This window comes from Pongo pygmaeus, chromosome 1, assembly GCF_028885625.2.
Source record: "Pongo pygmaeus isolate AG05252 chromosome 1, NHGRI_mPonPyg2-v2.0_pri, whole genome shotgun sequence".
Classification (NCBI taxonomy): domain Eukaryota; kingdom Metazoa; phylum Chordata; class Mammalia; order Primates; family Hominidae; genus Pongo; species Pongo pygmaeus.
In genome coordinates, this window is record NC_072373.2 from 202,749,019 (window position 1) to 202,774,602 (window position 25,584).

General features: G+C 42.8%; 1 protein-coding gene and 1 pseudogene across 3 annotated transcripts in view; one reads left to right on the top strand and one right to left on the bottom strand.

The window, feature by feature from the left end:
• Positions 1–845: 845 nt before the first annotated feature.
• LOC129006805 (cytochrome c oxidase subunit NDUFA4-like) overlaps positions 846–25,584 on the bottom strand; it is a 34,428-nt pseudogene continuing 9,689 nt past the window's right edge.
• Positions 18,796–25,584, top strand: part of EYA3 (EYA transcriptional coactivator and phosphatase 3) — a 118,600-nt gene continuing 111,811 nt past the window's right edge. The window contains exon 1 of one of the 3 annotated variants that reach the window (XM_054498302.1): positions 18,796–18,980. The gene's annotated coding sequence lies outside the window, so the exon portion shown is untranslated. The remainder of the gene's footprint in view (positions 18,981–25,584) is intronic. The other 2 variants (XM_054498275.2, XM_063667133.1) reach the window with 2 other exon arrangements.

Here is a 25,584-nt window from a genome sequence, read left to right on the forward strand (position 1 = left end):
TTTCACACTTTCTAACTCTGAGCCTTGTATCCAAGTGCTGAAAGTTCAAATGCCTTCACAGGGGCTAGGCAGGTGATTAATTGAGCAAAGCAATCTAAAAGGAGTGAGGTGACTGTGACAAAGTAGGAAGCACTGTGTCCTGTCTAAAGGGGGTAACAGCTACTTGATCCCTTCCCCTTCTTCATTAACAGAATTCCAAGCTTGTTTGAGTGCCCAGCCTTGGAGCACAAATCATAATTTTCTATTATCAATCATGAAATTCTGTTTCTAGTGTCTTCAGCCTCCCCTGTGTCTGGGAATCTCCATATGACTCAGCCAGTGGGAGAGTTAAGGAAGTCTGGTGGGGGACTTCTAGGAAAGCTTTTGTTTTCCTAGTAAAGAGTCAGCCATGACTGGAGCTTTCCCATACCAGTTCTTCCTGCTTTGAATGTGGGTGAGATGCCTGGAGCTGGGGCAGCCATCATATGACCATGGGGTGGCAAGCAAGGGGGGAAAACCAAAAGAACTGTGGTGATACTGAGCTAGAAAGAACTAGGGCCAGAACCTGCCTGACTCCAGACATCCTGTCATGTGAATAAGACAAAAAACCAAAACACCTATTTGTTTAATGAAACTTAAAATTGGCTTAACTGAATGAACTTCATGGCTGTTCAAAACTGATCTAATCCTTCCAGATTTATTTTTCAAGTTTCAGTTATTTATTAATCAGTGTAATCTCCAACACGTTACATCAACATGATTTCATGTATTTAGAGGAGAAATATTTCCTGATTAAATGGAAAATTGTGCGGATGGCTTCAGAAAGACCTTCATTCGAAAGCAGCTTTAATAGTGAAACACTTCATTTACAAATCTGGACCTTCTTTCTTTAGTTTGCTATAATCCACATTCACTGAGTAAAACTTGGATGGATTGTTGGGACCCAGTTTGTTCCAGGGCTCTGGGTTATTCTTTCTTTCTTTTTTTTTTTTTTTGAGACCGAGTCTCGCTTCGTCGCCCAGGTGGGAGCGCAGTGTCACGATCTAAGCTCACTGCAACCTCTGCCTCCAAAGTTCAATCAATTCTCTTGCCTCAGCCTCCCGAGTAGCTGGGATTACAGGCACACGCCACCACATCCAGCTAATTTGTTGTATTTTTAGTAGAGACAGCGTTTCACTGTGTTGCCAGGCTGGTCTCGAACTCCTGGCCTCAAGTAATCTGCTCACCTCGGCCTCTCAAAATGCTGGGACTATAGACATGAGCCACCGCACCGGGCCTCTGGGTAATTCTTTCTGTCCTAACTAACATCTGGATTGAACAATGCCAGACTTAAGACATACAATGCTTTTCTAATACCTCTAAATCCAATAAATACAAAGAAGGGATCAAGCTTGGATGCTTCTTGGCCTGACTGAGGATCTGCTGGAGCTTGTCTGCAGCAGAGGTCTCCCATTCGAAAGGAGAGAACCAGCCTAGCTATCAGGCCCTGGACTAAGTAGTATCTGCCCCAGATATTTTAACATGTATATTCACTTTGTATAAAGATGAAATGCATACACTGCTTTGTAACTTAAAAAAAAAGTATTGGCCAGGTATGGTGGCTCACGCCTGTAATCCCAGCACCTTGGAAGGCCGAGGCGGGTGGATCACAAAGTCAGGAGTTCGAGACTAGCCTGGCCAAGAGACCAGGCTGGCCAATATGGTGAGACCCCCGTCTCTACTAAAAATATAAAAATTAGCTGGGCGTGGTGGTGTGCACCTGTAATTCCAGCTACTCGAGAGGCTGAGGCAGGAGAATTGCTTTAACCTGGGAGGCGGAGATTGCAGTGAGCTGAGATCATGCCATTGCACTCCAGCCTGGGCGACAGAGCGAGACAGGGCATTTTTCATTTTGATGACTGCAGAATATCCACTGTATGTGTATAGCTCAGCAGCTAATCAATCTTTTATCATTGGACATTCAGTTAGTTTACAGTTTAGCTGTTTTTATTTTTGTTTTTGAGAGGGCAATTTGCTATTATAAACAATGCTATAACGGACTACCTTTTAACTAAGCCTCTTCTTTTTTTTTTTTTTTTTTTTGAGACACAGTCTCACTCTGTTGCCCAGGCTGGAGTGCAGTCTCGGCTCACTGCAACCTCCTTCTCCCGGGTTCAAGCTATTCTCGTGCCTCAGCCTCCCATGTAGCTGGGATTATAGGGATGTGCCATCACGCCCAGCTAATTTTTTTTGCATTTTTAGTAGAGATGGGGTTTTGCCATGTTGACCAGGTTGGTCTCGAACTCCTGACCTCAAGTGATCCACCTGTTTCAGCCTCCCAAAGTGCTGGGATTACAGTGAGCCACCACTCCCGGCCTTAACTAAGTTTCTTAACATACTCTTATAATTACATTCTTGATTATTTTCTTAACTTTCCAGAAGTGAAGTGGCTGGGTCAGAAGACAATAAATCTCTTTTAAGTAAAATGATGCACTTGCTTTTGGTTCTGTTTCTGCTACTTTGAGTAACTAATCACTCATTTATTCATCATCCATTCACTTAACAAGCACAAGAAGCACAGAGTAAAATGTGGTCCTCATCTTCAAGGAGCTCATAATGGAATGGCAGAGGCAGGCAGGGCAACAGTTAATGAGAAAGAGTGACAGTTGTGGTGGCGGCTTTCGACAAGGTTTCCAGTGATCCCTGCCTCTTGATATTCATGCCCTTGTGTAATTCCCTACCCATGAATATGGGCTGGACCTAGTGAATTGCTTCTGATGAATGAAATATGACAAAAGTGATAGGATGTCACTTCTGTGATTAGGTTACAAAGAACTGTGACTTCCATCTTGGTAGCTCTCTCTTTCTTTTCCTTGCCCTCTCATTTGCTTGGTCTGATGAAGCCAGCTGCCACACTTACTTGATGGAGAGGCCTACATGGCAGAGAACCCAGGGAGGCCTCCCGCCAGCAGCTCTTGAGGAACTGAGGCCTCAGTCCAACAGCCTGTGAGGAACTGAATTCTGCCAACAATCATGTGAGCTAGGAAGCAGATCTTTTCCACTGAGCCTTCACTGACCAAGGACTTAGCTAAGCCATGCCTGGATGCCTGATCCATTAAAACTGAGAGAATGAATGGGTATAGTCTTAAGCCCCTACATTTTGGAGAATTTGTTACATGGCAATAGATGACTAATACACAAGCAGAGTGGCACAAATGAGTGTGTGATAGGTACAGGCATGAAGGAGAAGCACGAAACCGCCATGGTGGGGAAGGGCCACGTCTGGTAGGAGTTCTGAGTGGAGGGCAGGCTTGCATTGCATTTTGCAAGCTAAGAAGGCATTAGTTAGGGGAAGAGAAGAAGTTTCCAGAACAATCAAGCTCTGAGACCATTTCCCTAACCTGTGTTACCAGATCACTTGTTGCACCCTTGGCTAGAGGTAAATTCACTGTGAAGTTAGCAGAGTTTAAGCCCCAGGGCCCCTCACCTGCACAAACTCCTTTTAAAGCCCAAGAAGGGTCCTAGTAATGTTGTGTTTATAATTCTGCATTCTTTTTCTTAAGGAGAGCCACCTAATTTAGGCCCCTGCATCAATGGACTTGCCAAGACCCTTTTAACGCCCTGCCCCTCGCCCCTCTCAATCTGTAGCATATACTTACCAGTCCTATTTGGCTCTGCCTCCTCAAATACTGTTTCTCAGCAGCTCATCCTAGCCCTTCAGCCTTTACTTCCTTAACCTAAACAATCCAGGTACTGGAGTTTTCCCTACAGGCCCGGTTCTCTACCTCTTTAATCATCTTTACTGCTGTTTTTGTTTTATTTTATTTATTTATTTTATTGAGATGGAGTTTTGCTCTTGTTGCCCAGGCTGGAGTGCAATGGCGCAATCTCGGCTCACTGCAACCTCCGCCTCCTGGGTTCAAGCAATTCTCCTGCTTCAGTCTTCCCGAATAGGTGGGATTACAGGCATGCACCACCACGCCAGGCTAATTTTGTAGTTTTAGTAGAGATAGGGTTTCTCCATGTTGGTCAAGATGGTCTCTAACTCCTGACCTCAGGTGATCCGCCCACCTTGGCCTCCCAAAGTGCTAGGATTACAGGCGTGAGCCACCATGCCTGGCCTTTTACTGCTGTTTTTGAAGACTCAAAAAAGTTTTTCCTTAACTGGTAGTTTCCAGAATGGATGTGTTTTTGTAAACGGCAAGCCTGGTTCCTGACCAAATGGCATTCGAGCAGGGAGGGCCACGTGGGGCCCTCAGAACAGCCTCTCTGCCCATTGTTTCTCTACCTCCCACCCCCAACTTCAGAATGACAAAGTTTCATCTGATGAAAGGAGGGAGTGGCTGGGGAGAAAGTAGAAGGGGCAACAGGAGAGGGGGCAACAGGAGAGGGGGCACCCTTCCACTTCCTTAGAGATGAGACCTCTCTTTTAAGATGCTTTTGGCAGTATTTCAAGCTGCTGATGGGCCCAAGAGGGAAGGAAACTGACATCATTCATACCTACACTGTGCCAGGCACATGGGCTTTCCAGACACTATATCATGGAATCCTTGCTACATCCCCGAAAGAGAGAGACTCCTCATTTTATTTTATTTTATTTATTTATTTCTGAGACAGAGTCTCGGTCTGTTGCCCAGGCTGGAGTGCACTGGCATGATCTCGGCTCACTGCAATCTCTGCCTCCCGGCTTCAATTAATTCTCCTGCCTCAGCCTCCCGAATAGCTGGGATTACAGGCATGAGCCACCACGCCTGGCTAATTTTTTTTTTTAATATTTTTTGTAGAGATGGAAGGCTTCACCATGTTGGTCAGGCTGGTCTCGAACTCCTGACCTCAAGTGATGCGCCTGCCTTGGCCTCCCAAAGTGTTGGGATTACAGGCATGAGCCACTGCACCTGACCAAAACTCCCCATTTTGTAACTGAGGAAACTGAAGCACAGCCAGCAAGGGCCAGGTCAGGCCCAACTAACTTGAGAGTCCAGCCTCTAACCCCAGCCCATGTACCCCCATTCTTTATTGATTCTCCCAGGGACTACTACCTACATTCAAGTCCTAAATGAAAATTGGTGAGCATCACAACAAAAATCCACTCGGAAATAAGTTTAATAAATGAAAAAGGCAGACAGGCCAAACTCCTGATTCTGGGAGATCTGTATAATAGAAGAAGACTCATCAGTGATCTGGGAGTCCTCCCAGGGTTGGGATTCACTTCTAGAGAGAAAAAAAATATGTATTGACAAGAAAAGGCAGGAGATCTAGGCCCCAAACCAGAAGATGGGGATGAGAGTTAGGCTGGGCAGACTATAGTGTGGGGATAACAATGAACAATGAAAGTAATGAGAATAGCAACTATTGTTTACTGAGTGCTTACAAGGTGCCAGGCACTGTAATACACACACACACACACACACACACACACACACACACACACGTTATATAGGTTAGTGCATTTTATCCTCACAGCAATCCAATTAAATCTTACACACAGAAGCAGTGGTGAAGCAGACCAAAGTCTGTGCTTCTGTGTGTAAGAGTCTTCATCTTCAGGCTCCTCAACCTAAAAATAGAAATGATAACCATGCCTTTTTAGTAGGATTGTTGTGTAAGCCTAGTTGGTTAAATGTAACCACTAGGCTTTACTAAGTCTCCGAGAATGGGAGTGGGAGAAATCTAGCCCCAGTAAATGACACAAACACAGAGAAGCAGGGCTTACAAAGTGCCATAACTTGGGAGGGTGGGGCATAGGGGTGGCTAGGGCTCATCCAGACCCAGATCTTGCAGGCAGCAGAGGTGACTCATGGGAACCTCAGAAGCTAGCAGTTGAGTGCTTTGTACAAAGTTTGCAGACAAAGCTCTTGGGTTCGGAGAGGGTGGAGAGATGCAGAGTCTATCAATATCCATTGGCCTCTCTCTGGATTGGCTCAGGAATCTGAGTGGGAGGAACTTAGGTCTCAGGGATGCTGACGTGAGGCTGGACTAGGAAGCTGCAGCTCGCTGGGCTCCTTCACCTTCAAGGTGCTCCTAACCCAGCGCTGGAGTCACACAATTGTGTTTGGATCCTGCCCTTCCCACCTCTGGGACTTCAACTTAATGATTTAACAACAGCCCCAGTTTTCTGTAAAGTGGAGAGAATCAGAATATATATAGCCAAATGATAGATAATAATTGTGCCCTTGGGAGAAGTCAGTGAGGCGCTGCATATGAAGGACTAACACAGTGCCTCGGATGGTGCATGCTAGTAAGTAGCAGCCAGATTATTGCCAGATTCCTATTCAAGGGAGCCAGAGAAGCTTTTTCTACTTTCTGCTTCCTTCTCCTACCATTGCCTTCTTTGGTAGGGAAGTGGAATTGTATACCAGAGGCAGAGTACATGTAATGCCTCTCTCACCTTTCATTCTTTTCATCTCTGAATGATTTTTATTAGTTTTGTAGTTCACAACCCATTTCACAAAGTTGTAATTTGTCTCTTGCCTGGAGAATATTAAACTGTCACATAAAAGCAATAGATTTTTGTATGCTAGGAATTTTCACTATGCCGATTTTCTATGTCTTTTATAGATAAGACATTGGATCAGCCATGGTTCATTGATTGAAAACATCAGTGACCAATTCTGGTCTTAATAACAACAACAACAAAAATATTTTATTGGAAAGATATGGGATAGCTTACTGAAGGAAAGCTGAACGTCAAGCCTCAGAAAAAGCACACAGGGTAGCTCCAGGGATCTAGGTAGCAGGAAGTTTTGTTTGTTTGTTTGTTTTGTTTTGAAACAGGGTCTCACTCTGTCGCCCAGGCTGGAAGTGCAGTGGTGCAATCACAACTCACTGCAGCCTCAACCTCCTAGGTTCAGGTGGTCCTCCTGCCTCAGCCTCCTGAGTAGCTGGGACCACAGGAGCCACCATGCCTAGCTAATTTTTTTCTTTTATATTATTTGTAGAGACACGGTCTTGCTATGTTGCCCAGACTGGTCTCGAACTCCTAGGCTCAAGCAATCCTCCAGCCTTGGCCTCCAAAAATACTGGGATTAGAGGGGTGAGCCACCATACCCTCTCTCATAATATCTTCTAATTGCTAGTTCATTTTCAAATTTCCTCAATTGATAAAAGATTTTTTTTTTTTTGAGACAGAGTCTCACTCTGTCACCCAGGCTAAAGTGCAGTGGTGCGATCTTGGCTCACTGCAACCTCTGCCTCCCAGGTTTAAGCAATTCTCCTGCCTCAGCTGCCTGAGTAGCTGGGATTACAGGCATGCGCCACCACGCCTAGCTAATTTTTGTATTTTTAGTAGAGATAGGGTTTCACCATGTTGGTCAGGCTGGTCTCGAACTCCTGACCTCGTGATCCACCCGCCTTGGCCTCCCAAAGTGCTGGGATTACAGGCATGAGCCATCATACCTGGCCTAAGAATGTATTTTGTAGACTTTTTCCCAAATCAAGATTGTATCAAAGTTCACTCATTGCAATTGGTTATTAGGTCTCTTTACTCTCTTTTAGTCTAAATCCTCTACATTTGTGGATTTTTCATGATGTTGACATTTTGAAGAGTTTAGGCTGGCTGTCGTGTAAAAAATTTTTACATTGTTTTGGTATAGTATTTTTTATTGTGGTAAAATATGCATAAGATTACAGTTTTAACTATTTTAAAGTGTACAAATCAGTGGCATTAAGTACATTTACAATGTTGTACAACCATCACCACTATCAATTTCTGGAACTTTTTTTTTTTTTTGAGATGGAGTCTTGCTCTGTCGCCAGGCTGGAGTGCAGTGCTGCGATCTTGGCTCACCGCAACCTCCACCTCCTGGGTTCAAGTGATTCTCCTGCCTCAGCCTCCTGAGTAGCTGGGACTACAGGCGCGTGCCACCACACAGCTAATTTTTGTGTTTTTAGTAGAGACAGGGTTTCATCATATTGGCCAGGATGGTCTCAGTCTCTTGACTTCATGATCTGCCTGCCTCAGCCTCCCAAAGTGTTAGGATTACAGATGTGAGCCACCCCGCCCGGCCAATTTCTGGAACTTTTTTTTATCATCACAAACTAAAACTCTGTACCACTAAACAATAACCCTCCATTACTCCCTACCTCTAGCTCCTGGGAACCTTTATTCTACCGTCTGTATCTATGAATTTGCCTATTTTAGGTACCTCGTGTAAGTGGAATCATATAATATTTGTCCCTTTGTATTTGGCTTATTTCATTTAGCATAATGAATGTTTTCAAGTTTCAGCCATGTTGTAGCATGTATCAGAATTTCATTCTCTGCATTGCTTTTTTTTTTTTTTTTTTTTTTTTTTTGAGACGGAGTCTTGATCTGCCGCCCAGGCTGGAGTGCAATGGTGTGATCTCGGCTCACTGCAACCTCCACCTCCCAGGTTCAAGCCATTCTCCTGCCTCAGCCTCCCGAATAGCTGGGACTACAGGCATGCGCCACCATGCCCAGCTAATTTTTGTATTTTTAGTAGAGACGGGGTTTCACCATGTTGGCCAGGCTAGTCTTGAATGCCTGACCTCAAGTGATCCACCTGCCTTGGCCTCCCGAAGTGCTGGAATTACAGGTGTGAGCCACTGCACCCGGCCTGCATTGCTCTTTAAAGTTAATTTATTTGAGTCTTATATTTATTTTCTTATAACTTTTTAAACTTTTTTTTAACATGAAGGAATGCATTTAGATGTATTCCCAAATTTAAGAAAATCTGTCTAGACTTTTATGCTGGCCAAGTTAATTAGGTTTAGATTAGTGAGCTCATAGTGAGTGGGTTAATTTATCACCAAGTTGGAGTAAAATTAACCTTCCAAAACAAACATAGTTTATAGCTTTGAATGAATAACCACCATTTCCTATAACAAATACTCTTTTAAAAATGTAGTTTCCTATAATAAAAATTAATAGCCTCAGGATTACAAGTAAATACTCCCTGGGATTATTAAAACAAGCATTTCAATAGTATAGAAAAGCTCTTTGTCTTTTTAATTAAAAGACTTAGTCTATTTTTATGATGACATAGTTCAGAATTCTTTTAGATATATCTTAAATTTTATGGTAACTCTTATGTAGAAATTCACTAACCTTCGGACTTGTCTTTTTTTTTTTTTTTTTTTTTTTTGAGAAGGAGTCTCGCTCTGTTGCCCAGACTGGAGTCCAGTGGCGCGATCTTGGCTCACTGCAAGCTCCTCCTCCTGGGTTCACGCCATTCTCCTGCCTCAGCCTCCCGAGTAGCTGGGACTACAGGCGCCTGCCACCATGCCTGGCTAGGTTTTGTATTTTTAGTAGAGCCAGGGTTTCACCATGTTGGCCAGGCTGGTCTCAAACTCCTGACCTCAAGTGATCCACCCACCTTGGCCTACCAAAGTGCTGGGATTACAGGCATTAGTCATGGCACCCAGCCAGTATAGCCATGATTAAAAGCAAATATGAATCCATCATCTGGTTGGCAGGAAACTTCCAGGCAACCTAAGTTTGACACAGCTCACTCTCTGAAATTGGAGACAGGGATAGAGGCCCCTGCTAACCCAACTAACTCAGCTTAGTTGTGGGCAGCTGACAACTGCTCCGAACAGCAGCGGCCACCTGAACAGGAGGGGAATCAAGAGTAGGAACAGGAGGCAAGAGTAGGTCAGTCTAGTGCTCAATAGGGCAAAGGCAGGGGCAGAAACCAGATATCCCAGATGAGTCAGCCAGAAAAGATAATCCAGCACCAGCAGGGCAAAGGGCTGGTCTGTGGGTCTTGTGTTGGCCATGAGGACAATTCACAGTTATGCGGAGTCCCAAGGCTGTGCCAAAACAGCTGTTACTGGTCATGTGCAAGAAGATACTGTCTCAAGTGTTTTAATCAAAATAGAAAGGCATCCTGGTAGGAGGGTGTTGAACATGGCATGGGTATAGCCATGTGTGGGAATCAGGCATCCAGAAATGGCCAAAGTGGAGCCACTGCAAATAGTACAAGAATGAATATACACAATGACTTAGGTCAGCAGTTCTCAAATGTTTTGATATCAGAATCCCTTAATGCTGTTAAAAATTACTTGTGAGCCCGATGGCCGGATGCGGTGGCTCACGCCTGTAATCCCAGCACTTTGGGAGGCCGAGGTGGGTGGATCACCTGAGGTCATGAGTTCGAGACCAGCCTGGCCAATACGGTGAAACCCCATCTCTACTAAAAAAAAAACCAAAAAACAATAAACAAAAAATTAGCCGGATGTGGTGGCATGTGCCTGTAATCCCAGCTACTCAGGAGGCTAAGGCATGACAATTGCTTGAACCCGGGAGGCAGAGGTTGCAGTGAGCCGAGATCGCGCCATTGCACTCCAGCCTGGGCAACAGAAGGAGACTCCGTCTCAAAAAAAAAAAAAAAAAAAATTACTGGTGACCCCAAAGAGCTTTTGTTTATATGGATTATAGCTATTTATATTTTCTCTTTTAGAAATTAAAACTGAGGAATTTTGAAAATGCAAGAATATACCAGCACACATTCCATTAGCCATTAGCAATGAAGCAGCACATAGCCCCTGGAAAATTCCACCACACTTTTGAAAGAATGAGAGTGAAAAAGGCAAATAATGAGTTAGTATCATTTTTAAAGTAGTTTTGATTTCACTTACTCCCTGTTAGTGTCTTGGAGGTCTCCAGGAGGTCCCCAGACCACACTTTGAGAACCACTGGTCTAAATAATATATAGTAGGCTGGGCGCCACCTAGCAGTTTGGGAGGCTGAGGCGGGCGGATCACATGAGGTCAGGAGTTCAAGACCAGCCTGGCCAAGATGGTGAAACCCCATCTCTACTAAAAATACAAAAATTAGCAGGGCATGGTGGTGCATGCCTGTAGTCCCAGGTACTCAGGGGCTGAGGCAGGAGAATTGCTTGAACCTGGGAGGTGGAGGTTGCAGTGAATCGAGATTGCACCACTGCACTCCAGCCTGGGAAACAGAGTGGGACTCTCACAAAAAAAAAAAAAAAAAAAAAAGAAGAAGAAGAGGATTGGATAAGTACTGTTTTTGCAAGCCATCATTGCTGCTAGTACCTTTCATTCATTCTTTTTTTTTTTTTTTTTTAAGACAGAGTCTCACTCTGTTATCCAGGCTGGAGTGCAGTGGTGCTATCTCGGCTCACTGCAACCTCCACCTCCAAGGTTCAAGTGATTCTTGTGCCTCAGCCACCTGGGTAATTAGGATTACAGGCGCTCGCCATCACGCCTGGCTAATTTTTGTATTTTTAGTAGAGACAGGGTTTTGCCATGTTGCCCAGGCTGGTCTTGAACTCCTGGCCTCAAGAGATCCACCCAAAGTGCTGAGATTCCAGTCGTGAGCCACCGTGCCCGGCCTATTGCTGCTACTACCTTTCAAGACTCAGAGAGACTAGAAACTGAAATTCTGGGCTGGGTGTGGTGGCTCACACCTGGAATCCCAGCATTTTGGGAGGCTGAGGCGGGTGGGTCACTTGATGTCAGAGGTTCGAGACCAGCCTGGCCAACGTGGTGAAACCCCATCCCTACTAAAAATATAAAAATTAGCCGGGTGTGGTGGCAGGTGCCTGTAATCCCAGTTACTTGAGAGGCTGAGGCAGGAGAATCGCTTGAACCTGGGAGGTGGAGGTTGCAGTGAGCTGAGATCGTGTCATTACACTCCAGCCTGGGAGACAAGAGTGAAACTCCTTCTCAAAACAAAACAAAACAAAACAAAACAAACTGATATTCTGCCTCAGAAAAACTCCATGTCTCCAGCAATGATCATATTGGCCAACAGAAATAGCCAAGTGCAGGAAAATGGCTTCTTCTTCATTTCTACCTTACAAATCTTACCCAAGTACACCTAATGGACCATATCTGGTTCTCACCCAGAATCCTACGTGGATGGAAGCCTGTGAAATGCCATTTATAAACTTCCACCTCTACAGTATGGGAAGGTTCACTAGAATGAAGTAGGAAAGAGTGTTAAGTCCCAGTTGAACACATTCAACACACATTTCTGTCTATGGGTTGATTAGAATGTGAGCTCCATGAGGGTGGGGAGTTTAGCCTGATTTATGGTGTTTTTGTTTTGTCTCGTTTTTGAGACAGGGTCTCACTCTGTCACCCAGGCTGGAGTGTAGTGACGCAATCATAGGTAACTGCAGACTCAAACTCCTGGGATCAAGCAATTCTTCCACCTCAGCCTCCTGAGTAGCTGAGACTACAGGCATGTGCCACCATGCCTGGCTTTTTTTTTTTTTTCTTTTTTGTAGAGACAGGGTGTCAGTATGTTGATCAGGCTGATCACGAATTCCTGGCCTCAAGCAATCCCTCTGCCTCAGCCTCCCAAAGCGTTGTGTACAGGTGTGAGCCGCTACACGCAGCTGATTTGTTTTTTACTATGTCCTCAGAGTCTGGAATTTTACAAAGTAGTTGCTGAGTAAACAGGTAGATACAAATCAAGATGAACTTTTCCGCTGGAGCTCTTATCGTGAACATCAGACAGATAACAGTTACTCGGACAATAGTTTTGGGGAGGTAAAAAAAAAAAGTCAGATACAGAGTGTAAAGAAACTACACTGTAGTGAATTAAAGTTGGCTGCAAATTATTTGACATTCTTCATATTACAAAGTGGAGTCTATGTCGCCTCCCTTGAATCTAGGAGATTTCTATGACTGCTTTGACCAATAGACTAAAATGGAAGTGATGTTGTGCCTCTTTCCAGGCTGGACTTAAAAGAATGGCAGCTTCCACAACCTGTCTCTATGGATCCGTGAGCTGCCATGTGAGAAGTTCAGCTACCCTAATAGACCACGTGGAAAGGCTCTGAGGCTACATGAATTGGGGGCGAGCTGAACCCAGCCTTTCAGTGTCAGGCATATGTATTGGACCCTCCAGACTAACCTGGCTGTAAGCTAGAATGCCATCAGCTGACTCTGGTTGATACAGTATGGAACAGAGAAATCACCCAGCTGAGCCCTGCCCAAATTCCTGACTCAAAAAGTGTCAGATATAATATAGTGGTTGTTGTTTTAAGCCACTGAGTTTTGGGATAGTTTGTTATGTATTTACAGATCACCAGAGTACATGCTAAGTGTGGTCTTGGTGAATACAAAGCTGACTGTGGTAAGGATGGAGAAAATGTCCCATTTACGTCTCATGTCGATTTCCACAGTTATAGTTTTAATCCATGGTTACAGGTTTTTTGTTTGTTTGTTTGTTTGTTTGGACAAAGTCTGGCTCCATCACCCAGGCTAGAGTACAGTGGTGCATTCTCGGCTCACTGCAACCTCCGCCTCCTGGGTTCAAGTGATTCTGATGTTTCAGCCTCCTGAGTACCTGGGATTACAGGCACATGCCACCATGCCCAGCTAATTTTTGTATTTTTAGTAGAGACGGGGGTCTCACTATGTTGCCCAGGCTGGTCTTGAACTCCCAGTCTCCAGTGATCCACCCGCTTTGGCCTCCCAAAGTGTTGGGATTATAGGCATGAGCCACTGCACCTGGCACATGGTTACAGTTTTATAGCATGCATTCCTGCAAGGTGTTCCTAAAACACTCAAGTTTTGTTCAAGACACATTCTCTATAAAGCAAGCAAGAGATCTTGGATGTTGCTAAATGATACTGATTTGCTGGAAAAATATGAAGAGTAGTAATGATGATATGGAAAAGATGCCTGTGGGTAAAGATACTATACTCAGGAAACTGGAAATGCTGTGCTCTGAAGGTAGCAATGGTTACTAAATATCTTACAAATTTGAATTTATTCTATTCCAAAGGCATTTGCTGGTGAAAGTTTGAACAAAACTGTGAAAAAGACTTTAGTAATCTCCATGCAGGGTCAAGTAGGCAAAAGTGACCCATGTCTTTATTACAGTGATGACTAGGTTCCTACAGATTTTAAACATTATTAATTTATTTATTTGTGGTAAAAACGCATATCATAAAATTTACCAACTTAACCATTTTTAATTATACAGTTTAGTAGTGTTAAGTATATTTGCTTTCTATGAAACAGATCTCAACCTTTTCATTTTGAAGAACTGAAACTCTATACTCATTAAAGAACTCCCTTTTGTCCTCTCTCCCCAACCCTTTATATCCACCATTCTACTTTCCATATCTATGAATTTGACTAATTTAGATAACTCATATCAGTGGAATCATACGGTATTTGTCCTTTTGTGAGTGGCTTATTTCATTTAGCATAATGTCCTCAAGATTCATTCATGTTGTAGCATGTGTACATGCTCTTTTTTTTTTTTTTTTTTTTTGGTGGAGTCTTGCTCTGTCACCAGGCTGGAGTGCAATGGTGTGATCTCGGCTCACTGCAACCTCCGCTTCCTGGGTTCAATTGATTCTCCTACCTCAGCCTCCTGAGTAGCTGGGACTACAGGCGCATGCCACCATGCCCAGCTAATTTTTGTATTTTTAATAGAAACAAGGTTTCACCATGTTGGCCAGGATGGTCTCGATCTCTTGACCTCGTGATCCACCCGCCTCAGCCTCCCAAAGTGCTGGGATTACAGGCATGAGCCACTGCACCCAGACAGAATTTCCTGCCTTTTTAAGGTTGCATAGTATTCTATTGTATGTATACCAAATTTGTTTATACATTCATCCATCAATGAACATTTGGGTTGCTTCCATCTCTTAGCTATTGTGAATAGTGCTGCTGTGAACATGGGTGTGCAAATATCTCTTGGAGATCCTGCTTTCAATTCTTAGGGATATATACCCAGAAGGGGATTCCTGGATCACACATTAGTTCTATTTTCCATTTTTTTCAGGAACCACCATATTGCTTTCCATAAGGTTGAGCCATTTTACAATCCTACCAACTACAGATTGCTTTTAGAAGCTCAACCGTCATGTATATTATAAGAAATTGCCTCAAGTACAATATAGAACATCAACAGAAATAAAATCCAGACCATTGTACTTCATATATGTCAATCAGGAGGGTTTAAATTAATAACTGTTACGAAACACTGATCATACATTCATCATGTCTTTTCAAAATGGAAATATATAAATTAGAGGTCTTATTTTTATTATTTTATTTTATTTTTATATATTTGTTTATTTTTAGAGATGGAGTCTCTCACTCTGTTGCCCAGGCTGGAGTATAGTGGTGCCATCTCGGCTCACTGCATGCTCTGCCTCCTGTGATTCTCATGCCTCAGCCTCCTAAGTAGCTGGGACTACAGGTGCCTGCCACCACACCTGGCTAATTTTTGTATGTTTTGTAGAGATGAGGTTTCACCATATTGGCCAGGCTGATCTTGAACTCCTGACCTCAGGTGATCTGCCTGCCTCGGCCTCCCAAAGTGCTAGGATTACAGGTGGGAGCCACCGTGCCCAGCCTTTGGATTTTATTCTTTTTTTTTTTTTTTCTTGGAGACAGTCTCACTCTGTAGCTCAGGCTGGAGTGCAGTGGCCTGATCTCAGCTCACTGCAACCTCCGTCTCCCAGGTCCTGGTTCAAGCAATTCTCTTGCCTCAGCCTCTTGAGAAGCTGGGATTACAGGCACGTGCTACCATGCCCAGCTAATTTTTGTATTTTTAGTAGAGACGGGGTTTCACCATGTTGGCCAGGATGGTCTCGATCTCTTGACATCATGATCCACCTGCCTCGGCCTCCCAAAGTGCTGGGATTATAGGCATGAGCCACCACACCCAGTCTGGATTTTATTCTTAAATGACTGTAAAGACACTGGAGCACCAGCAAGGTACAGCTTCTACTCTGGGGAGGAATTTGCATGCTTTCTTGTAGCTCTGTTTTAGAATCATAGCTGCCACATAATGATATTTTGGTAAATGATAGAATGCATATATGATGGTGGTCCCATAAGATTATTTAATATTTTTACTGTACCTTTTCTATGTTTTTATATGTTTAAATACACAAATACTTGCCATTGTGTTACAATTGCCTACAGTATTCAGTACAGTCATATGCTGTACAGATTTGTAGCCTAGGAGCAATAGATTATACCATATAGCTTAGGTGTGTATAAGTCCATTTTACGATGTTCGCACAATGATGAAACTACCTAATGAGGGATTTCTCAGAACATATTCCTGTCCTTAAACAGAGTGTATATGTATGTAAATGCTTTAGGCATAACTTTTCTGGAGCTATTGCATTGGTTACTCATGGGCTCCCTCTAGTGGAGGTGGTGGCTCAGTTTGCAGGGTTTCAGATCAGGAAAAGCAAAGTAAATGAGCAATTTAGCCCTTCATTCAACAAACATTTACTGAGTGCCTACAATGTGCCAGGCTCCATTCTGGTGCTGAAAAACGTCCGTGAACAAATCGGACAAACATCCATGGACTCATGGAGCTTACATTCTGGTAGGTGGAGAGAGACACTAAGCCAAATTTACAAGCAACTTGGATGGGAAAGTACAGGGAGGATGGTAGTGTTCCAATTTTAAATGTAGTGTCAGGGAAGATCTCATTGAGAAAGTGACATGTGAATAAAGATGTAAATGAGGTGAGCGGGTGAATGATGCAGGTATCTGGGGGAAGAGCACTCCAGGCAGACGGATTAAAAAGCACAAAGGCCCTGAGCCTACCTGTAGGTTTGAGGAATGGCAGAGGCCAGTGTGCTTTAAGGGGAAGGATGACAGAAGGAGCAGGAGTTGAGGTTAAAGCAGAGCTGTATTGGAGGTGTCAAATCTTGAGGGTCCTGTAGGCCAATGTAAGGATTTTGGTTTTTACTCCGAAATAGGAATGCACTGGAGGAAGGACATGATCTAATTAGGGTTTTAACAGGAGCCCATTGCTACTATATTAATAGATTGTGGGGGCCGGGCATGGAGGCTCACACCTGTAATCCCAGCACTTTGGGAGGCTGAGGCGGGCGGATCACTTGAGGCCAGGAGTTCAAGACCAGCCTGGCCAACATGGCAAAACCCCATCTCTACTAAAAATATAACAATTAGCCGGGCGTGCTGGCGGGCGCCTGTAATCCCAGCTATTCAGGAGGCCGAGGCAGGAGAACCCAGGAGGCAGAGGTTGCAGTGAGCCAAGATCAGTCCACTACACTCCAGCCTGGGTGACAGAGGGAGACTCCGTCTGAAAAAAACAAACAAACAAAAGATTGCGGGAAGGCAAGGGTATAAATAGGGCACTCACAGTCACTGACTGACTGGTTTATACCAACGGAGGCAGTAAATGGTCAGGTTCTGGACAGATTTTGAAGGCAGATCTTGCAGAACTTGCTGATGAAGTAGACGTGGGATGTGAGAGAGGAGTTAAGGATCTTAGTAAATGATGTTGCTTAGTACATTGTTGTCATCGGAAGAGGTGATCAAATATACAGTCAAAAAATGTAGAAAAAATAGGTTTTTTCTGGATTTTGTTATTCGTGGTATTTGTGAGCTAATAAAAATGTTTTTAATTTTTCTCATTATAAAAGGTTCACTTTTATATCAAATATTGTAATTTTTGATTTTTTTTTTTTTTTTTTTTTTTTTAGACAGAGTCTCGCTGTGTTGCCTAGGCTGGAGTGCAGTGGCATAATCAACTCCCCGCAGCCTCTACCTCCTGGGCTCAGTTAGGTGCGTGCCACCACACCTGGCTAATTTTTCTGGTTTTTTTTTTGTTTGTTTGTTTTGCTTTGTTTGTTCTGTAGAGACAGGGTCTAATTTTGTTGCCCAGGGTGATCTCCAACTCCGGGGCTCAAGCAACCCATCGACCTTCGCTTCCCAAAGTGCTAGGATTTCAGGCGTGAGCCACTGTGCCTGGCCTTGATTATTTTAAAGAGGGCCCCCAAATTGAATAAACGTCAAGTCTCCACAAAGCCTGAATTCAACCTTGCTTCTAGCCCATACTTTGGTTGTAATTTAAAGTTAACGAAACATTTAAGAATTTTGCTTCTGAAAACAGTGTGCACGAAGTGAATTGTAAGCTTAATATAATATTAAGAATAAACTAAATTTGGGGATAAAAAGATCACCTTGGGGCCAGGTGTGATGACTCACGCCTGTAATCCCAGCACTTTGGGAGGCCAAGGGGGTTAGATCAACCGAGCTCCAGAGTTGGAGACCAGCCTGGGCAACGTGGCGAAACCCCGTCTCTACCGAAAAATACAAAAATTAGCTGGGCGTGGTGGTGCGCGCCGGTAGTCTTAGCTACTCAGGAGGCTATGGTGGGAGGATCACTTGAACCCGGGAGGCGGGGGTTGCAGTGAGCCGAGATCGCGCCACTGCACTCCAACCTGGGCGACAGAGCGAGACTCTGTGTCAAAAGAAAAAAAAAAAGGGCTAAGTGCGGTGGCTCACGCCTGTAATCTCAGCACTTTGGGAGGCCCAGGCGGGCGGATCACCTGAGGTCGGGAGTTCAAGACCAGCCTGACCAACATGGAGAAACCCCGTCTCTACTAAAACTACAAAATTAGCCGGGCGTGGTGGCACATGCCTGTAATCCCAGCTACTCGAAAGGCTGAGGCAGGAGGATCGCTTGAACCCGGGAGGCGGAGGTTGCAGTGAGCCGAGATCGCGCCATTGCACTCCAGCCTGGGCAACAAGGGCGAAACTCCGTCTCAAAAAAACAAAAACAAACCAAAAAAAAAAAAAAACAAGATCACCTTGGGCTAGCCTCCCAAATGTCTTCCAAAACTTCCCACTCATTCTCCTTCCCAGTTTTTCTAAATCTACCAAATGCACCCAATACTTCTTACGTTCCTTTTAGCGAGGTAGGGATTACGCGCATTTTTAAAGACCTCCTTAAAAGTGAAGGCTGTAGTACCGTCAGGACTGCCTGGGGCTCATCCAGAAGCTGCTGGTCTCCGAGGCACCGAGAGGGGCGTGGCCATGGGCGTGGCTCGCCGGGCCGGCGGAGTGGGCGGAGCCTAGGCGCTTCCCCGCCCGGTCAGACTCAACACATGCGCCCAGAGGTTTCTAGTGGAACGAGGTGTGGATTGTGAAGTGACTCTGGCCGCTTACTTCCGGTTCCTAGGGATGCGCATCCGGGTCACGCTAACGCCGCGGTTTCCTCCGCTCGCTTGGTTCTACTGTGGGTCTGGACTGGTCTCCATGTCCTGTTGTGGGGCTTTTACAGCCTTTGGGTGAGTCTCCGCTGCCGACAGGGTCTGAGCGCAGCCGGGCGAGCACAGCCTGAAGGGGGATGGGTCTAGAGTTCTGCCTCGGTCCTTGTGGGTGGGAGTCTCTTCGCCTGTCCCTTGTCCCTGCAGTGCTTCACTCACCTCAGCCCTTTCCTTCACGCTGGCCTCGCCTTATTCACCTCAGCTTAGCCTTTTCGCGCTTCCGTGCATCTGTCGCCTCGCTGTTTTTCCTCAGCCTCATCAGTCCTTTTCCAACCTCGGTTTCTTGCCTTACGCCTCAGAGCTTCTCTCAGTCACTGCCTCTCCTTTTTTCTCCTCCTCCTTTCTTTTAGAACCTCTTTTCCCCTACCCCTGATCTGGAATCTCAGCGTTCTTTCACCCAGCGAGACGGCCCACCTTCTAATTGTGCTTACTTCACCACCGAGAAACTGAGCCTCTCCCTAGGGTCCTAGTTCCTTGTCCCTCAACTTTCTTCAGCTTTGATCCTTCCTCCTGGGACCAGTAGGTGACAGTGCTTCTCCTGGGGTTCTTCTGCCTGTCCTTAGCTAGAGGAGGGCTTTGCCAAAGCCCCGAAATGGGAAGACTTCCCCAGCCTGGGGGAAGTTTTGCCTTAAGGCGCCGGGTTAGACTGAACTCTGGTAGCTTCCATAGTTAGGGTACAAGAAAGGCGTTCCTAGTTCTTCGCTTTACCTCAGTTTTGGGGCTCTGTCAAGAGCAGCTAACAGGTGACAGGCACACGGTACTGCTAGCAGTTGGGCTGGCGCGATCTTGTTAATTGACAAGTCATGAGGACGTTCTGTCAGTTTTGTGTTCCCATGAGAATGGATGTGCACAGCTGAGGCAAAAATGCGAATGTTTTGGGACGTTCAGCTCTGTTTTCGGCATGGACGTTTCTTACAGGACACTTGTGATGATAGAGGACAGAATTTGTGGAGAGATCATTAGCCCCAGATTTATGAATTTATTGTGTTGTTTCCGAAAAGTGTTCTGCTGAAGAGTTCACTATAGTAATTTCAAAGTAATCTTCTTTAAACTTAGTATGCACATATGCATTTTTTCATTTTTACTGTATTAAGTTTTCTGTTTGTCTTCCTCTTCCTTCATTAGCCAGACTTTACTTAGAATTACATTACTTAGAACTACATTACTTAGAATATTCTTCTAACTTTTGTATTTTTTTTTCCTTACCATTTCCACCTTTGTAGTAAAACTATCATTTTCTCATTTTGAGATTTAGGACACCTTTCTTAAATTTCCCTAGAGGTTTAAAGTCATTTATAACATGAAGGAATTGCATTTAATAATGGTTAGTGCTCCCTTTCCCAAATTTTGTGATCTAGAGTACAGGCTTGGGTAATCTTTATTTTTTCCCGATGTTTATAGTGTATATCTAGCACTTGATTGCAGCGGTTTTTGTGTCATCAGTTTCTGTAATCTATAAATTGTGCTTTAAAATGTAGTACTTCAGTATGAACTTAAATACAGCTTTGAGCACCTGCTTATCTTTTGGCTAATTAGCTATAGAAAAATCTCCTTCATTATATGATACATATACATATAAGTGTGTATAGTCCTTGGCTTATTCCAAAATTGGGCTCTCTTCAGCTGTTTTTAGCAAAGGACTTTGGAGCTTGGCCATGTTAGTCCTAGAAGCCACAGAGAAGGACCCTTCTGATTGGCTTTCAGGACTTATCTAACTGCTAAGCGAAGCCTCTTTGAAAGTTTCTTATGTGTACCTCCTCCCCACTACCTAGCTCTAGCTTCTGTCCAACCTGGCCTTACTATTTTCCATCCTTCAAAACAAACCCCAATGTGTATGGCTTACTCCAGCTGCTTCCTTACCTTCAGGTTTGTGGGCTTCATTTAAGCCATGGGAATGCCAGCTTAATTAATGCAGATTAATATAAGAACATTAAACCCCAAAAATGATGGGAAATCACTCTGTCTTCAAAACAATAGAAAATAATAAAATCTAGTTTTAAAGATTATATACCATTGTCACTGGTAAGAAGTGGCACTCTTATTTACAAAACATAAAGAAATTAGGGTTTAGGTCTGGCATGGTGGTTCACACCTATAATCCCCAGCACTTTGGAAGGCCAAGGCCAGAGGATTGGCCAGGAGTTCGAGACCAGCCTGGGCAACATAGACAAAATTAGCCTGGTGTAGTGGTGTGCGCCTGTAGTCCCAACTACTCAGGAGGTTGAGGTTGGAGGATTGCTTGAGCCCAAGATTTTGAGGTTACAGTGAGCTGTGATCACATCACTGCGCTCCACAGGGCAACAGAGTGAGACTCTCTTAAAAAAAAAAAAAAGAAATTACAACTTAAACAGTTAATTTCCAAGGTCATTTTTTTTTAAGTCAAGAAGTCCTGTACATGCTCTCAGAGTAGCGGGTGTTAATACCATTGAAGCCATAGGCTGGAAAGCACAATATAGTATTTAGTGGGTCATTTCAGTATATGTCATGTATGAATGAGACTATTAGGATAAGAAATCTGTGACACGGATTTTAAAATCCAAAGCCGAAGTCATTTTGCCTTCAAAGAGGGACTAGAGAAAGAAACTGTTTTGTGCAGAAGTAGAAGTTGAAAAGTTTTAGGAGTCTTTCTCTTTTGTTCTTCTAAAATGACTTTGGCCTGTATATTCTGCATTGAAGCCATTAACTGAAATGAGCATCCTGTGTTGTCATTGGAGCAGTTGTGTTCATGCTGCTGATCTTCAAGCCTGCCCCTCCACCTAGCTGCCAAACCAAACCAAACCAACAAAGAAACAAAAAAACCCAGAGACGGCTTAATGTGTGTTTGTTTTTAAAGCTCAGGAAAAAAAATTACTGTTGATTTTCTATAAAAATTTCTACTTTAGTTGGTAGTTCTAAGGGCTCAATTTAAAATATGTTTCTGCATATTAGTTTTATGCTTACCAAGTTTTCTTATTTTGGTTTGGTTTGATTATTTTTGGTTCTTTTTTGTCATTTTATTTGCTAATGTACTTTGTCTTACATTTTTTTGTTTGGTTGTTTGTTTTTTGGTCCTTGAATCCTATGTTTAAGGAGATGTAGTTTTTTGTTTGTTTGTTTGTTTTTTGAGACAAAAAACAAAACCTTGCCCTGTTGGCCAGGCTATAGTGCAGTGGCACGATCTCGGCTCACTGCAGCCCCGACCTCCTGGGCTGAAGCCATCCTCCCACAGCCTCCAGAATAGCTGGGACTACAGGTTCATGCTACCATGCCTGGCTAATTTTTAAATTTTTTTGGAGAGGCAGGGTTTCACCATGTTGCCCAGGCTGATCTCAAACTCCTGGACTCAAGCAATCTCCCTGCCTCGGCCTCTCAAAGTGCTGGGTTTAAGGTGTGAGCCACCACCCACAGGCGGCTGACGTAGTTTTGAATATTTAAGAAACAAAGTATACCTCCAACAAGTCCTTGTCACTTCTGCCTTGTAGCGTTATGGTTTCTGTGTTCTGCCTAAGCTGTTTCATGACTTCATTTATTTTGTTTTGATTATAAATAAAAGGCTCATGGAACTTCTTTTTAGGTAGCAGTTTGTCCAAAAGATATTTCTGTTCTGCATGTAACAACATGATACTTTAGCTCATGTATGATTTAAATGGAGGAAGAATAGTTCAAAATAGAAATGTGTATTTTAAAATATTAGGAATAGTCAGCACTTTGGGAGGCCGAGGCAGGAATATTGCCTGAGTTCAGGAGTTAGAGAACAGCCTGGGCAACACGGTGAAACCCCATCTCTACTAAAATACAAAAAATTAGCTGGGCATGGCGGCGTACGCCTGTAGTCCCAGCTACTCGGGAGACTGAGGCAGGAGAATTGCTTGAACCAGGGAGGCGGAGGTTGCAGTGAGCTGAGATCGTGCTACTGCACTCCACCCTAGGCGACAGAGCGAGACTCGTCTCAAAAAAAAAAAAAAACTGAAAAATATATATATGTATATATTAGGAATAGTCAATGCTTCCCAGATGTTCATCTAATTGGTTTATACCAAAAGGTTGAATTGTTATATTGATAGTAAGGTGGAAAATAGGTGGACTTTCTGTTTTCTAATTAACTTAAAAATACAAGTACATATTCCTTTACAAAGTGTATGGCTTAAGCTCTAAACTACCCTGTTGATACTGGTATCTTTTACTGTCAGATAACATAGCAAATAATGGAACATATCATCCTTGATATTTTTATTTAGTTCCATCAACCTAAGTTCCAGGGTAGCTAATTATTAAATGTAGAAGTAATTTAGGCATTTTCTCTGTTATTTATAGTATATTTAAAAACAGCCATTTAAAATATGGGCTTCCTAAAATATGTCTTTGCTGTTTTCCCATTTAAGTATGCAATAGTATTTTGAATCAGAAAAGGAATGTGTAGTTTAAATAGTGCCAACTTACTGTAAATAAGTTAACAGATCAGCCCAAGGCAGTCAGTGCTTAATATCATGAAGATCTTACCACAGATTGTGTTGGATGCACTTTAACTTATTAGCTTGGTTAATGTTTGTAGCAGTTAGATGGTTTTCATTTTCTTCCCTAGAAAATAATTAGCAATACTCTTTGTAAGACATTTATTTCAGCAAATATTGCTTAGGCACCTACTGTGTACAGTTACAGTAATACATATTTAGGCTATTTATGTGGCTAGGTAATATTGTACCAGGCTGATATGTACACTTAAATTCTGAATTTGATCTTATTTGTACATTTCTGAATTAAACGTAAGACTTAACATAATTAGAATTAAATAAACTTAACATAAAATCATGTTCTTTCGTTATAGATACAATCAAATAATTTTCACTTGGGAAACTTTTTCACAACTGAACCATGAAACTCTGTAGTGGTAAAACAGTAAAAATAAAAGTGAACTTTACATAGCACTTACTATGTACCAGGAACTATTCTAAGTAGTTTACATGTATTAACTCTTTAATCTTTACAACCCTATGAAATAAGGGTACTATTCTTTTTTTTTTTTTTTTTTTTTTTTTTGAGACAGAGTCTTGCCCTGTCGCCCAGGCTAGATTGCAGTGGCACAATCTCTGGTCACTGCAACCTCCGCCTCCCAGGCTCAAGTGATTCTCCTGCCTCAGCCTCCTGAGTAGCTGGGATTACAGGCATGTGCCACCATGCCCGGCTAATTTTTGTATTTTTAGTAGAGACGGGGTTTCACCATGTTGGTCAGGCTGGTCTCAAACTCCTCACCTCGTGATCTGCCTGCCTCAGCCTCCCAAAGTGCTGAGATTACAGGTGTGAGCCACTGTGCCCAGCCAAGGGTACTCTTCTTACTATCTCCATTTTACATATAAGGAAACCGAGGTACAGAAGTTATGTAACTTGCCCAAAGTAACACAACTAGTTATCAAAGAGCTGGATTTGAACTTAGTCTTTTTGGCTCCTGAGTTAATCTTTTTTGTACAAGGGTCTACTACTTTAGTGATTTCTTTCTTTATAGGTTGAGGTTAAAAATCTAGTTTGTCTGAAACACAAAAGAATACTGCTTTTGGTTAGGAACCTTAAGGGAGGGTTTTACTTGGCCTTTTTACTAATGCTGGCTTAAGGCAAATTGCAAACCTTTTACTATCGATGTTTCTCAGATGGCAAAACCATATATTAAGAAAGCAATACGGGATCAAATTCCTCCCCCGTTAGAAAAATTATCTTATGGAAGTTAATTACTTTGGAGTTACTTGGAGATAAGTCACTATTTTTTATAAAATGGCCCCTCGAAGTTAATTTTTTTCTTTTATCTTCAGAGTATTAAACAAACCTATGTAATAGTCTTAAAATACTTAAATCTTACCATTCCCATATGAATTTAACAACTTGAAATATAAAACAGAAGACTAAAACTGAAACATCTGATTCACCACTGGTCTCATTTCCAAATTTGGAAATTTGTGTGAAATTAAGTACATTCAACTCTTCAGGACTATCATGTTTAGAGTACATTCATCTCTTTAGGGCTATCATGTTTAGAGTAGTATATTTAAATTAGTGATTTTATTTTTACTTTAGAAAAGATGAGGGGAACTTTCACAAACAAATTACTTTCTAAATGAGAAGATGCAAATAATAGTCATCTAGAATATTATTGATCATATTAAGATGGTTCTTTTGTGCCTTTATTAAGCCCAAATAAAAAAATTTAATCAAATATCTGGGGGAAGGAGATTATTTTATATAAGTTGAAGTGCACCTTAATGCAGGAGTCTTGTACTCAGATAATGATATTATTTTTCTGAATATTTTGAAAGCAGTCGAGAATCACAGAATCTGGTTTACAGAAAAAGTATAAATATTTCTGGTAAGAAGTAACGTTTGATTAGGAATACTAATTTTAATTCTCATGTTAATTCTTATTAATTGAGACGTTAAGTATACTGTTTTTTATAGTAGCTTTTGTCCTTCTTTTTCCACTTGGTGGGAAAAGTATTGTTATGGAGTTGAACAGAGTAAGCTTTGCTATGATGATAATACTTGTTGATATTTAGAATGTTCTTTACTTTTAGTTAAACATTTAATTTTTGATTCAAAGCAATTCCCTTTTATATGTGGGTCTGATTATCAGTGTATTTAAAAATTTCAATAGTTTTCTTTC